The sequence below is a fragment of the Scomber japonicus genome, chromosome 22, assembly GCF_027409825.1.
Source record: "Scomber japonicus isolate fScoJap1 chromosome 22, fScoJap1.pri, whole genome shotgun sequence".
Taxonomy (NCBI): domain Eukaryota; kingdom Metazoa; phylum Chordata; class Actinopteri; order Scombriformes; family Scombridae; genus Scomber; species Scomber japonicus.
Window position 1 is genome coordinate 4,196,942 of NC_070599.1, and position 14,880 is coordinate 4,211,821.

Below are 14,880 nucleotides of genomic sequence, written 5' to 3' on the forward strand. Positions count from 1 at the left end.
CAACAAATATAAATACTCAAGTAGAAGTATAATACCTCAAAACTGTACATAAGTACAGTACTTGAGTGAATGTTCTACATTACTCCACTGATAATTCACTTCAAAGGTTACAGTTGTCCATGACTCTGGTTTGACAGGACACTAATGACTGAATTCCTATCAGCTGTACATAATTAATTTTAACATGTGATGCTAACGTGATTTAAATAATAATATAGTAATATATTTACTGTTCTAACTCAAAATGACCATGATATGGTCAACACACAACGTTGAAATAACTGCTTCTGCAACCATAATTCCATAAGTCAGTGTGTTCTCTTTTGAAATTTCCATTCCGGTGTGGAACATCAGTTTTTGTTGATTCAGCTCATTGCCCATTCAACCTGATTGTGGTGCTGGCATGTCATTTTAACACATTACACATTATGCAACCACCACATAATGCGGTGCTAAGATGTCGTTGTCATTCCATGTATTACTGTGAGATCAGGTTGATGCCAACAGAGTTTTGGAACACCTTGCATATCTCAACTATAGGACATATCAATGCTATTAAAATGGTAGCGTTGTTTAGGGAATAGGTTGTTATACATTTTTCAGTCACTTCCATCAAGCATATCTCAATTTTACTTCAAGAAGCTAGACTTTTTTGTTTTGTCTTTCATTTGGTCAGGTAAAGTATGTAGAACCGTTTAAGTAAAGGTTGGAGTGAAGGTGGATTTAGTCTTCCCAAGTTTAAATTATCGATAACAATTTACTCTTCTTTTGGTGTGCTTGCCCTCCTGGCAGTAACCTGGAAGACCTGCATGGCTACAGATTGAGCACCTTTCTTGCAAGCATACATGTTTTCCAGCACTCTATTTTCAGTAACAGCAGACATCTCAGCTCCCAACTTCACATTTCTTCTGTTTTCTACAATTGCGACACTTTTTAAAAGGCCCATGTTCCACTGTACAAGCAGAAACCTCATTATTCTACCTTAGATAGTCACCTGACCATATACTAAAGGCTTTATTGCAACATTATACAAAATTCAAATAGTCCATTGTAAAATTCATTGAGCAAAGTCTGGCAGAAAGATTTGGGTACTGAAATTACTTACGGAGTGTAGAAAACCAGTATAGAAAATATTCATAGAAGTTCAATAAATACTAGTTGTGCACAGATTGGACTTCTCTTCCACTAGATTACAAAGAATCAATTCTTATAATGTCATAGGTAGCCACATTTTTGGGGTCATTTACTTGATTTTCCCGCCTGCCCCTTCAACTGTATTATTTGGGGTGGTTGAGGATTGGTATGAAGCTTGCACCATCTCTCGATCCACACTTCAAGAAGGAAAACTGCTGCTCCACTTATGGAAATCTGAGAAGTATGTCACCGTTTATTATGTTGCTGAAGGAATTCGGAAATGTATTACATTTAGAGAAAGTCAGATTCACTATGTCACACAGAGAAGGACTTGTTCAGAAGATCTAGCAACCTGTTGTTAGTCTGATTGAAAATTCAAAAGAAAGGTTAATGATCTAACAGGTTAACTGGGTCATATGTTATTACCTTGTCACCTGTATAATAATTAGGTGTAACTTCCTCTTTTGTGTTATTGCCAATGTTTTTTTTTCCTTTTTTTTTTTTTTCCCTGTGTATTTGCTGTTTGTGTGTTTGTCCTGTTGTATTTCTTTAAGCAAAAATAAGCAGATGTAAAAAAAAATAATTCATGTATATATATGTATGACTGGGTGAATGTTTAGGTTTGACTCTATGTTCTATCATGTAGCATACACCACATTCTCTGAATCAGCTGGTGCCTTCTGAGTCCTCCTCTTCTTCCTCACTGCTGCTGGACTCTCCAAACAGGTCTCCCTCTGTGGACACTGGAGTTGCCGTGGTGACAGTTTTGGATGTTGACCTGACAGTGATGAGGGCGTGGCTGTGGCTGAGGCCGAGCAGGACGGACACCTCGTATCGACGAAGCAGCCTCATGCAGCGGACGTGTGCATCAAGGGAAAGAACAGACAGGACGCTGCAAGCCTCAAGGTCCCAAAGGCTTAACTGTCCTGCATGATTATAGCAACATGAAATAATCATTGTTTCACATGGAGAGATACTGCTCTACAACACATTACAACAATGAAAATACACACTGTATGTTTCCGAAAGCAGTAACATACATAGTTTTGCACTGGATAGATGCACTTTATATTCATTTACTCGTAGACACATTTTCATGGTGGTTTGTCTTCAAGGGTTAGGTCTAGTCTTTATATACAATCATACATCGTCTTTAAGATCTCAGTCCAGGTTGATTTGGCAACAACTATAAATACAAAGAGTAACATATAAAGTTACATATAAAATGACAATTGCATTGACAGTGCAGGGCTGTCAGGTCATTTTTGTGCAGTGGTCACACACTGGCCCAAAAAGACAGGCGTTACAGACAATATGACAAAGTTTGAGTCATTAGGTCAAGTAAAATTTCAATAAAGGTTCTTTTTCCCACCAATTTGTTGATTTTGCAGTTTTAATGACATGTTGTCAGCAAATCTAATCTCCTGTAGATAACTGAGTTATTTTAATTATGAGTTTATGATATGTAAATAAATAAAATAAATAAGTCATAATTAAACACCTAAATAAACCTGTGTACCTCACATCAGCTATAGTCTGACATTGAATGTGATGAAAACCACATTTAATGGATAGAATGGTATACTTTGAATGTACAGTATTTTAATCCTCACATGACCAACTCAGCTGTCATACAACTCTATTAATGATGTGTACGCTCATAAGTCATTAATAGGGAATCTTTCCCATCGATCCCATGATGCATTAATAATTCTTTCAGCTTACATCTGTATTATTGATGTGTCGAAACACGAGACACACAGAACATAGATCCCAGAACATAAATGTGCTGGTGGAAGCTTCATTATAAATATCTGCTGGTATCAGCTTTTTTTAATCCTCAGACTGCAGTGAATGCATTTATTTGAAACACACTGTGATAAACCACCTGAATGTGAAAGAGCCACGCTGAAACACTTGGTTTTCAGCACCAGAGTGTGAAAGCAAACACTCACCTCAGTCATATGGTAGAGACCTTTCCATACCTTGTTAGGAGCTTTTAATAACTTCTAATCTGTTTCCTACCTGACAGCAGAATGGCTTTGGTTCCTCCCTCTGTCATGTGCAGCTTACTGGAGATGTCAATAGTCAGGTTCTCATAGCCACAGATGCTCTTATAGTTTCTCTTGAAGGGGTCCCACACTTTCACTCTGTCAGATCAAACATGGACAACACTAATCATTATAAATGTAAGATGCACATCAACATTCCAACATGAGGAATTATGCAATGAGGAATGATCAACAGACAGTTAAAGAGGCTAAAACATCATCGTCATTTTTTAATTTAAGTGAATCATTCTAATCTAGAGTTGTATGTAAGATAATAGACTCAACCTCTCCACTTGTCATTTTATCTATTTTTTAATTCAAATTAAGTCAATTATTATAATCCATCTTCAGAATCAGAATCAGAATCAGACATTTTAATATTCCATCTTATATTCCATGTTTTTATTCCTTTCCTCTTTCTTTTTGTTCTTTTCATCCTCGTTTTAAGTGAAGCACTTGGTATATTTCATTTTTGTTGTAAAGCACTTTGAGCTGCATTTATTGTATGAAAGGTGCTTTACAAATAAAGTTATTATAATTATTATCAACTCAAAAACTGAAGCATGTGATATGATACAGCAGATATTACAACAGACTCATTTTAAGTTGTTTTTTACCATTTCAGTACATATGAAAGTTTATTAGAGTTATTGCCACACAATGAGTCAAGGGTGTTAGGGGCCTCTAAGAGTCTGGGGTGCACTTTAACTGGTATTTTTTTTTCTTTTCAGCAAATATAGAAAAACATCTTACAGTTTGACAGAAAGAAGAAAATCTTGACTCAAGTACTTCTTTCTTCTTACTAGCTCTTTGTAGTGTTCAACTGCATCTTCTTCAGTGAATGAAGTTAGGTCAGTTGTCATGATAAGTAATGGAAGTGTCACCAGTCTAAATGTCCTTGATGCCACTACCTGAGTGGCTCTCTGCCCGTCTCTCCCCCTGTGTGATTGTCTGCAGGTCTTCCAGAGTCAGAGCAGAGCCACACCAGCTGCACCTCATCTCTATAATTAAGCCCTCTACAAATACTCAGCCCTGTCACTTCCACTCACCAGCTGTCAGTGTTATTACTCTTGGAGCAAACTTTGTCCCCAGTTTTGCTATTTAGCATTTAGTTTTTGTTGCCTGTTTTTCCAGTACTCATCCTGTTCTCTTGTTCCTTTTCTTCCCATCACCATGTTGGTCAACCTATTATTTTAAAGGCTTTAATACTGGTCAAAAACAAGGTGAAATAATTTACTTGTTGCTTCCTGTGACCCCAAAGACGACTCTGCTGGCGTTGTCTGTGATCGCTATGCAGCAAACCCCAGCTTCATTCCTCAGTCTCTTCTTCACCTGCAGGAATTTATATAACAGTTAGCTCAGTATTACATTGCACATCATCTCCAGATACATTGATTAAAAAACTGACAAATGCAGCGAATAATTTTTTTAAAGGACCAGTGTGTAGGATTATAGTGTCATGTAGTGGTGATGTTGCAGATTGAACTGAATCCCTCGTCCCTTCCAAGCTTGTAGGACAATGTCGGGTGGCAGCGAAACTTACAAAAAACGCAAAAGGCCTTCTCTAGAGTCAGTGTTTGTTCATTCTAGGCCACTGTAGAAACATAGCAATGCAACATAGCATGCTCTGTGAAAGAAGACCCACTCTCTATGTAGATATTAAGGGCTCATTTTAAAATCAAAAACACAAAACATACTTGTGAATATTATATTCAATTTCTGCCAGGTGAATTCTACTAGATACCACTAAATTCTACACACTGCACCTTTATAGAATCAAATAAACAAAATGAACAAACAGTTCAAGTTCATAAAAACTGGAAGGATTACTACCCACCATTCCTTTGTCCAGGTCCCACAGAGTGATGTAGGGGCTGCGCTGGTCTTGGTTGTAGCAGTCAAGTACCAGGTGACTGCCAGTGTGAGTAAGAGCTGCAGTGTGGAGGCTCAGCATTGACATGTTATCCTCAAGAGTATGAAGATGCTCCTGGGACACCATGCTAAACACATTGAGGTGGTGGGCAAAATAGGAGCAAACCACCACCTAAAAGACAAAGGTGTGGAAGATGGTGGAAAGTCAATATTTGAGCAGGATTTGTCCCATGTTCAGCCTAAAACATGCTAATTGTAGCTTTTTTGTTGTGTACCCGTTCATCTCCACTGAGTAGGTACTGGTCTATAGAGTTGTCTTTCTCTCTGTCCAGCCTCATCCTCTCCTCTGTCGCCCTTTGTGCCTCTCTCTCCAGCCTCCTCTTCTTTGCAGATTGGCTCTCTGTCCGAATATCCCAAGGCATCACTGTGGCAAGACAACTCCAAGTTACTGAGAACTACAGTGTGATAAAGTGTGGCCTTTCCAGACCTGTGCTATATATATCTAGCCAGACATTTAACACTTTAAGTAGACTTTAAGTACACAATGAGAAGTCTATGTGTATATTATTTGAAAATGACCTATGTAGTATGAGGTAGGAAACAAGTAGCTGCATCACACTATGTTCTAATATTTCTTAGACTTTAGATAAATAGGTATCATGACATGAAGAGGTGCTTATACTCTACACCTAGACACATATTATTACACATGTCGGGGTTATTTAAACACTGATTCTGATATTTTCTACACTAAATATCTTAACCCTGTAATGCCAAGTGAATCATATTTGAGTTTTACAGACCTCTACATCATCAGTGTGATAATCTTTCCCTTAAAAACCTGATGTATACGATGAGGCATCCAAGATAGACATTGTCAATCAGTGAGCCACAATTTTGAGGCCCTGGATATTTTTTGCTAATTTTGAAAAAGTTAATTTGTTACTGATACTTCAATGGCAATAGTTTGCTGGATTGATGCAGTGTTGAATGGCTAAATATTTCATAGCTTACTTTATGGTAAATTCCTGTTAAATCTGCCAACTGTTATTTTATTGCATTTCATGTTGTGGCTCAAATATGATACAAAACTCATATTAAAAGTGTTATTTAATTCTTTAAAAAAATATTTGTCAGAAGGTCCAATAAACACTCCAGATTTAAAGAATTCAAAGTATCTGGCAATTATTTGATGGTTCAGACTTAACAGGGATAAAATGCTAAACAGTATTTAGGAAAGACACTAAAGAAATTTAAATGTGTAACTTTTATCAGTAAAAGTTTTATCAAGTTGTTTGGCTGTCACTACACACTTGCTTTCTCCTTTGACTTGACCCAGGAACAATGAGATAAATTGATAAATTGATGGAACCAACATAGACTGCACCCCGTGTTTCAGCTGGATTGCTTAATGTTTCTTTAAACAAAAACTTATGCAAAAACTTATAACATAATATTTAAAGGATAAGAAAGATAAGAAAACAAATCTACACAAAGTGGTTTTAAGGACAATAGACCAGAATATTATAATTGGTATGATGCAAGTGTTTAAATAGACTTTGAAGGTGGTGGTTGAAAATTAAGAGCAAAAATTAAACTTTATTTTTACTACAGTGAATCATGTAAATAAATCGGGGGGAAACCATCCAAAACGTCTCTGTCTCCTTTGGCTCAATCTTACATGATCACTAATGATAGGAATACTATCAAGATAGTTGTTACTTAGTATGAACGTGATCTAGTATGTTAATTCTAATATCTCACTCTGGTTTGGATAAGTGCTACAGCTAAACACCTAGATGTTGAACAATCTGACAGTGAATATAGAGAAGCATGATGACGACTAGATGCAGTCTGGATCAGGCAGCTCACATGTAGTCTCTCTGGTTGCTGTCACATGAGGCTGCCGAGGTTTGACAGCTCTGGTGCACAGCGACTCTCTGTGGGGCGGTTTGATCTGATGTTTGATGGAACCACAATCCAGACCCCACAGAATCAGATGATCTCTGCAACAAACACGCAATAGAGAGAAATCCAACCAGGGATCTGCTGAAATAGCTCTATGATGGTTGATATGATCAATGCATGGAGAGACACATTCATTTTTGATTAATTGGGTTTGTGTGAGCATGAATATGTGACTAACAATGCTTCTAATGGCAGTCCAACTCCAACAAGACATCTGTATAACATCTGTATAACATTCATCTGAACTACAGTTTTAGTCATAACAGCAGTGCACAACATGTGATCATAGTTAGATAACCTGAGTGTGGGGCCATACGTCCATACATTTTCTGTTCCTGTGAAGTGAAGTATCTATACAATTGCAGACTTCCTCTATTTCACACATTAGTTCTCACCTTGTCTCTGACAGGCCCAGCAGGGTCCGTCCATCCTCCAGAAGACGGTACTCATGCTGAGGACAGGAAATGACCTTGATCCCAGTTTGTCTCCTCACATAGCTTCGCTTAATCAAATCATACACCAGGAGAGTCTGTGAGGTAGGACACAAGAGTAATGACAGCGCAGTATGTTAAGTTCATGTGATTCACAACTTAGCTAGAGAATACTAGAACTTAAATCTGCTTTAATCAATTTTTGGTCACTTGATGACAGTGGAAGGAGCTTCACTTTCATTAGGAAATGTGAAGTCCAATATATTCTTTCCTAATTTTATTAAAGCTTTTTCACTGAAAACATTCTTTTTTTGTAAGAATGCCAAAAACAGGTCTTCATCCATAAGTCTGGCTGTGCATTTCATAATAAAGGTCTTAACACATCCTACCATTGTCATTTTTCTGTGGTACTACTGGGGATAACCATCTCAACCTCCAACAGAGAGATTCATTTACAGATATGAAACCACCCTTACAGGCAGCATTTACGGTAGTTCTTGAAAAACATCCCCCATGTGAAGCCTCAGCTTTGTGATCTTGAATGGTTCCTCAAATATTACACTTTCACGTGGACTCAGTCTAACGGTAGGGTATCATCAAGCGTGTTGTTATCTAGGAAAGTGTATTCTATCTGAATTTCCTTATCAACCATTATGGGGAACATGTTCTCTGTTTCGACGTGACTTCCTTCTTTTGAGGTTTCACTTCCACCAGCTGGGTGAGTAGCTTCAAGTAGAGAAGCTGATGCAGAGGGTGTTTCAGTGTCAGTACTTGTTTTACAAGATAGGTAGAGTTGCAACATTTTTACTTTTTGAATGTCATGAAATTGGCCCAGTGTCATCATAGGGTCAATCTTCTTTTCAGTGAAGTCCCAAACTGTGAAATCAAAGTCATTTAAATGACTGTGCTTACATTTTCATCCATTCATTCATCCATTCATTCATTCATTCATTCATTCATTCATTTTCGTTAAGAAAATGAATAGACTGAATTATTCCATTAAGGTTCATGTGGCTGCAGGTTTTCATTCCAACACTAATTTAACCGACTGATCTCAGTCTTCAGACAGTTGATTGGTCAAGTCATGTGAGCACTTGATCAGTTGGAACAAAAACCTGCAGGCACATGACCCTTTATGGAAGAGGTTTGGACATGCCTGCTCTAGTGGGCCACTTACATTTCCCATAGGAGGAAAGAATAAGTCCTTTCTGATTTCCAGCAACTCTGACACTGTGGTGGTCTTTGCTGCTTTGCTTGCTACAAGATTTACACTCTGAGTTTTTTCACTACCATATGACTCCAGGGTGGCGCCAACAAAAAACAGTTTTTTAACATTATATTAAATGACTGCAAACCAACTGACATGGAATGAACTGGGGGCTTTTGGAGGGCCTGGACTCCTGGCAGTCCTGGGGCCTCTTTGCTTCATGTGTAATCCAGCCTTGACCTCAAATTCCACATCACATCCAAAAATAAAGTAGGACTTTGTTTAGGATAATAAAGGTCACAGATGATCAGTTTTTACATTGATGTTTTAAAATGTAAAAAAGTATGTAAAAGAAAATTTAAACTGTACAAGGGGCTGCATGTAGAACATTTGGTGCACTGGTGTATTTTAAAGAGCCAGAAGGGGCTAATCTAACCTACATGTCACACAGTGCAACTTTGAGATGAAATACTGTTTTAGGCTTCCTTGGGGAGATTTTGGAAATTCTAAACTTAGGTCTTGTGACTGTAACTGATCTATTGTCATTATAAGTGAGATGTGATTGAAAGCTCCCTGGGCCTCCAGTTAAGAATTTTTCTTTTATGAAACTACTTTTCCAGGTATTTGTAAAGCTCTAATTCTGTATCATATATTAATATGTACACAAAGATAAGTGAAAAAAACACTGTGCTCATGTACACAACCTAACTGGATGAATATTAATAAAATCAATAGCTACTGTAGGAGTGTCTGACCTGAAACTTATATGCAGGGTCATCAGTGGAACTGGCCGAGCTTCTGTCTGTAAAGATATACAGTTTGAAGTCATGGGCGAGCACCACATCAGTGCTGCTGTAGAGACCGTGCTCCACTCGGACCGGTCGGACCGTGAAACGCCGTCTGACCAAGTTCCACACAGAGACAGTCCCAGCTCTGATGGAGCGGCACACAGCATACCTGCCAGTAGAGGGAGTCAGTCTCCATCAAAGGAGGACCATAGGTTATATATAGCAGCACAGGGTCCTCCTGAACAAATATTGAGATAATGTTACAATAATAACCTGTTGACTGATATATAAAGAAACTTAGAATTAGAAACGATGTGTTAATTTGTAAATCACTGACTATCATATTATTACTAACCTGTTATGTATGCTCAACTCTGTCACAGTTCAATTTAATTGTTTTTTTTCAATGATGTGTTGACTGTTTTGAGTACAGTCAGTCGGTATTGGACACATTTAATTTAGACCTGATGGAGGCACTAGATGTCAGGAGATTGAGTGTGTTTGCCAAATTTCATGGCAATCCATCCACCGCTTGTCTATAAATTTAAGTCTGGATTGAAACAACGGATCAACGGATCAACCGACCCTGACATATGCTAGCGATCCCTGGGTAGCATGACTAAAAATATTAATAATTATTTTTCCACTTCTAAACCCATTCCATCACTGTTTCTATTGACAGGTGAAGTTTTACTTGTGTATCTGTTGGAGATGTTTGGAAAGCATACTGAAACAGGAGACACGTTCCTAAAGTCAACAGGCACATAGGCTTCAACCCTGCTGAGATTTAATGGAGGGAATATCTTTTTACATTAGAAGTAATATCTGAAAAAGCATATAATAACAATCATCATCATCATGCATATAGGTCAGTGACGAATAAGGTTAGGTAAGAGAAATATCTTTAAAAAATAGTTTTAAAAGCAGCATCAGGTTTGTTTAAATGTACATTTAGTGTTTTTGTTGGTTTTAAGACATTTGAAATGACATTTGCACCATTTTTTACCAAAAGAAAGACTGAATGTTCCTAAATTAAAGTTATAATGTAAGATCATTTTATTGAGAATTTAGTGTTTTTAAGCAAGCTGAATTATTTGGTAAAAAGTTTTTATGGTTACACCACTTAGACATTTTTGCCATAATCCTCTAATATATTCTCTCAAAATGGATTAAAAGCAGAAATTTGATGCTGGGTCCACAAAAAGTTATTCATATGTTTATTTTCACATTTTAACCCCTTTAAATTTGACTAAACTAAATGGACACACAAAACATAATTGACCCATATGTGTGTAATGTCTAACCAAAGTTTATGAAATCAGTTCAGCTTATGGGCAAATTCTGTCTTTTAAAACACGGACTGATATCTGAAAAAGGCCAGAATATTATGTGTGATATATCAGTTTAAAGTAGGTAACATCAACATCCATCAACATGCAACATGATATTAATAGTGTTTTGAGATGAAAACACAAAGCCACTGTCAGAATCACCAGTCATTACCTACCGCAAGGTTTTCCCCATAGGGGTGACCTCCTGTGTGCCATCACTCCTGGGTTTGTGGATGTTATATGTTAGACTCTGGTCATTGATCCTGGAAGTCAGATCCCACAGGCGAAGGTATTTCTCTCCGCTGCAGATCCCCAGGCAATAATGCAGGTCAAAACACAGGCCTGAAGAAAGGAACATAACATCACTCAAAATTCTTCTTTTATTCTAGCAATGATTTTACAGTCTTGTTATTGCAAAAGACAAACCTTTGGTCAGTACTGCAGGGACGCGAGTGATGTGTTTGTGGTCCTCTGTCTCCAGGTTCCAGGTGACCAGCTCAGTGATGCCGGTACAAAGGGAAGGGCAAAAGGCCACAATGTGAGTCCCTGCCTGGTTGACGGTGACCTGAGAAATGCAGTCCTGTGTGCAACCAAGTATAGAGCGTAGGTACTGGAAGGAGACAGTGCTGAAGAGCTCGATGTGGATGATTTCACTACCACACTTGTATGGATATCTGGGATGGACAAAATACAAAGTAAATGGGTGGAAAGAGGCGAATGAATGCCAAACAGCTCTCAAAACCTGGGAAAATAAAACCACAACTATCTGCCTGACTAGATAATAAATCATTTTCCGTGAGATAACCCTTTTGTTTTCAGTTTGCAGACAAGAGCTAATCTTTATAGACTTATTTGTCCACAGCCATTCTACAGTACTTCTTCTGTGTCAGTGTACCTGCAGAAAAGCAGCAGGTAGTCTTCAGTCATCTCCACAGCTTGGATAGAGGCAGCAGCATGCTGAGCGGACAAAACAGACAGCACAGCGCCCCCTCTGGCACTGAATACTCCGGCCTCACTACCAGACCTCAAACACAAAGAGGAACATGGGACAATTAGCTGGAACAGGTGTTAGCTCAGCTTTAGCATTTAGCAGTCTTGTTAAATTTAATATATATGGATCTGGTTCAAAAGCTGTGTACCAATACCATTTTATATACTATAAAGCTGACACTATGTACAGATGTAGGGAGGTTGTTTAAAAGAAATATATACGTTTTCCCCTAACAGAAAATGATCCAACTTTAAACAATAAGACAACTTTCAAAATATTTGACAAATGTATTTAAGTAATAATAAATCAAAGGATTTATTATCATTTTTCATTAACTGTTAATTAACTGGAATCAGCTCTCCATCAAGTTGTATGTTGCATTGTAGGATAAAAGTGTTTTTATCCTAAAGATATCTGTTTTGTCTGTATATCTGTTTTACTCTGCAAAAGTCCACATATATATATATACAAATTTATATTATTTTTATATTTATATTTCTGAACATGATTGAAGAGTTTTAGTTACAGTTGAAAATAAAGCATTATGTGTTTCTTAAAAATAGGTCTGAATACTTTTTGATTAAAAAAAACTTTTAACAGCATCAGAAAACATGATAACTTGAACCCAACTGAATCAGTAATGTGACACATGAATATCTAATTTATAGTTTGCTATCATTAATTAATATTAGTCAAGTTATATAAAATTGTGAATTCATAGGTTCATTCATATGACATTCATAAAGTGTAATGTTTATTAATATACATTTATATAAGAGGAAAATTATGTTATTTATTCTTTAAAAAGTTAAAAGGTATAACGTGGCTTCAAAATAACTGTCACTTAGTTACTGGGTCTTAGCTGGCTCCAATACTGTGCTTCTGAATTTTAGTAGCTGGGTTGATCCATGTGTTTGGATCACAAATTGTCCTTTTTTAGTTATATTTCACTATGTTGTTTACAAGCACAAATGCAGCAGATTCTCAAAAAAGGCTTAGAATGAATCTACTTTATGCAACAAGGCAAGTAACCCTGCAGTTACCAACAAATGATATTACAGGATAATACTTCTCATGTAAACCAAACTGTGCTTCCTGATTCTTAACAATGGAGATGGTAGAGTTAACATGACCTTAATTATGACAACAAGGCAAGGTTGAAAAATGCTAGAACTGACCATTACAAGTTATGTGCTACAAAGCACTTCCTCTGCCTATAAGTTTAAAGATAAAGGCTTTATCACTATTATGAAGACTTCCATTTAACACTTCTACCTGAGCAAACTGTAAATTAGTTAATGCTCTTCAGACATACCATATTACCTGCTGTCTTGTATTACCAACAACCACCTGTGACCTAGTTTGTTGTTTATCTGATACCTCCACCTGTCAGGTGTGAAGGTATAGCTGTGCTAATTACGCTAAAAGCATCAGCATCACATTTTTTAGATGTGGTTTTAATTAGATGGTGACAGAATAAATAAAAAGCTTTTATCGTGTTGCTGATATCTCCGGAGCATCAGTCTCTGTATCTTGTATTATTTCATTATGTAACAGGAGGTAAGACAAGCAGGAATCAACTCTGTACACTGTTACACTGGTGAGGCACATGAGAAGTAGCCATGTGTCTTAATAATTCACAACTGTTCTCAAAGCCGGTGGTGAAATTTGTCTGGATAGCCTTTGTTAACAGGCCTGATTTTACAGCTTGTTAACAAAGGGATATGTGATATTATTTAAGAACAAGGTCACTGGCAATTACTCGTGCATTGTGAATGTGATGCTACTGAGATCGCCATCATTGGACATTGATAGTGACCTATTGAGATCTGAACCGGCCCGCTGTGTACTTTGTAGTAAAGTTCTTTACAATATAGAATGTAGTACGGTACAGCAAAATAACATACATCGTGCTTTGGATGCACAGACAATACTTGTAAGTAGGATGAGTTAATTGTTGGTTTGGCTCTGCATATAAACAAAGAAAAGTGCCAACTATATCCTTTAATAGCATGGATCTGGAGCCTGTTTAGAAAATGACACAAGTATATGGTGATTAGTCCACTGTTACTTTCCAATGGTGCCTGCTGTAACTGTCTTAGTGTTGACCATTTTCGAAAAAAAAAACTCTGTTGTGCTCTGTCACTTTATGTCAAAAGTTAGATAAAAAACACTATTGTTAAATGCATATGCAATCTATTAGTGATGAACAAAGAAATCAACCTGTAGGCGAAGAGGACATAGTCTCTGATGGAGTTTTTTGATAGGAGGATGGAGCGGTCTTTGTGGATCGCCTCACGCTTCAAGGAAATGCTAACACAGTGCAGTAGAGAGCAGGAAGCAGCCAGGTCAAAAACCTGAACACACAAGAGACACCTTTCAATAACTTTTATGAGCAACACAAGCTTCTTTGCTTATGTCACAAACACAAATAAATCATAGTCAAATTCATTCTGTTGACTCGATGTCCATATTGGTAGAAGAACTCTAAAAGAAGCTGAAAGACATACAACCTTGATACATTATCACCTTGTTGTCATTGTGACTGTGCTACAAACAGTTGCATATTTACACTTCCAGCACACTCAGAGCTACATTAGCAATCATTTGGTGTTATGTTTCGGTCCCCATCAATTCCTGAGATGTAGCTTTTAGTTAACTTAGTCTGCTGTGTGTACTTCTAGAAACAGAAATAACATTTAGTAGTGAGGCTTTAAAATGCTAATACTAGTACTTTTATTTAGAATGCATATAATTGGAATAAGCTAAAAGCTAAGCTAAACTCGTTCCAGCATTCATTCAGGACTGTGTTTCTGGTCACCTGATGAATCTACTACTAGTTCAATTCAACTGCTAGTTTTTAAGTTTGTCTGTCTGCTGTTTGGTGGTTTGCAGGTAGTTTACAGTAGATTTATCAAAGCTTTTTCAATTTAAAATCAGTTGCCTGGTGTTCGGAAAATGGTAGAGGAGAATAGAGTGGGGTGTAAAACCAAATACAAGCTGAAAGAGACTAAAAAGCGTCATAGAGCTGAAGGGAACTGCAGAATTGGTAGTAATTTCCTGCAAGGTCATAACTAAAAGGGACTCCTTTCACATTTCACATATTT

General features: G+C 37.3%; 1 protein-coding gene across 1 annotated transcript in view; it reads right to left on the reverse strand.

Moving 5' to 3' along the window:
* Window positions 1-14,880, reverse strand: part of LOC128384330 (uncharacterized) — a 185,694-nt gene that overhangs the window by 27,551 nt on the left and 143,263 nt on the right. The gene's annotated exons all lie outside the window — the stretch shown is intronic.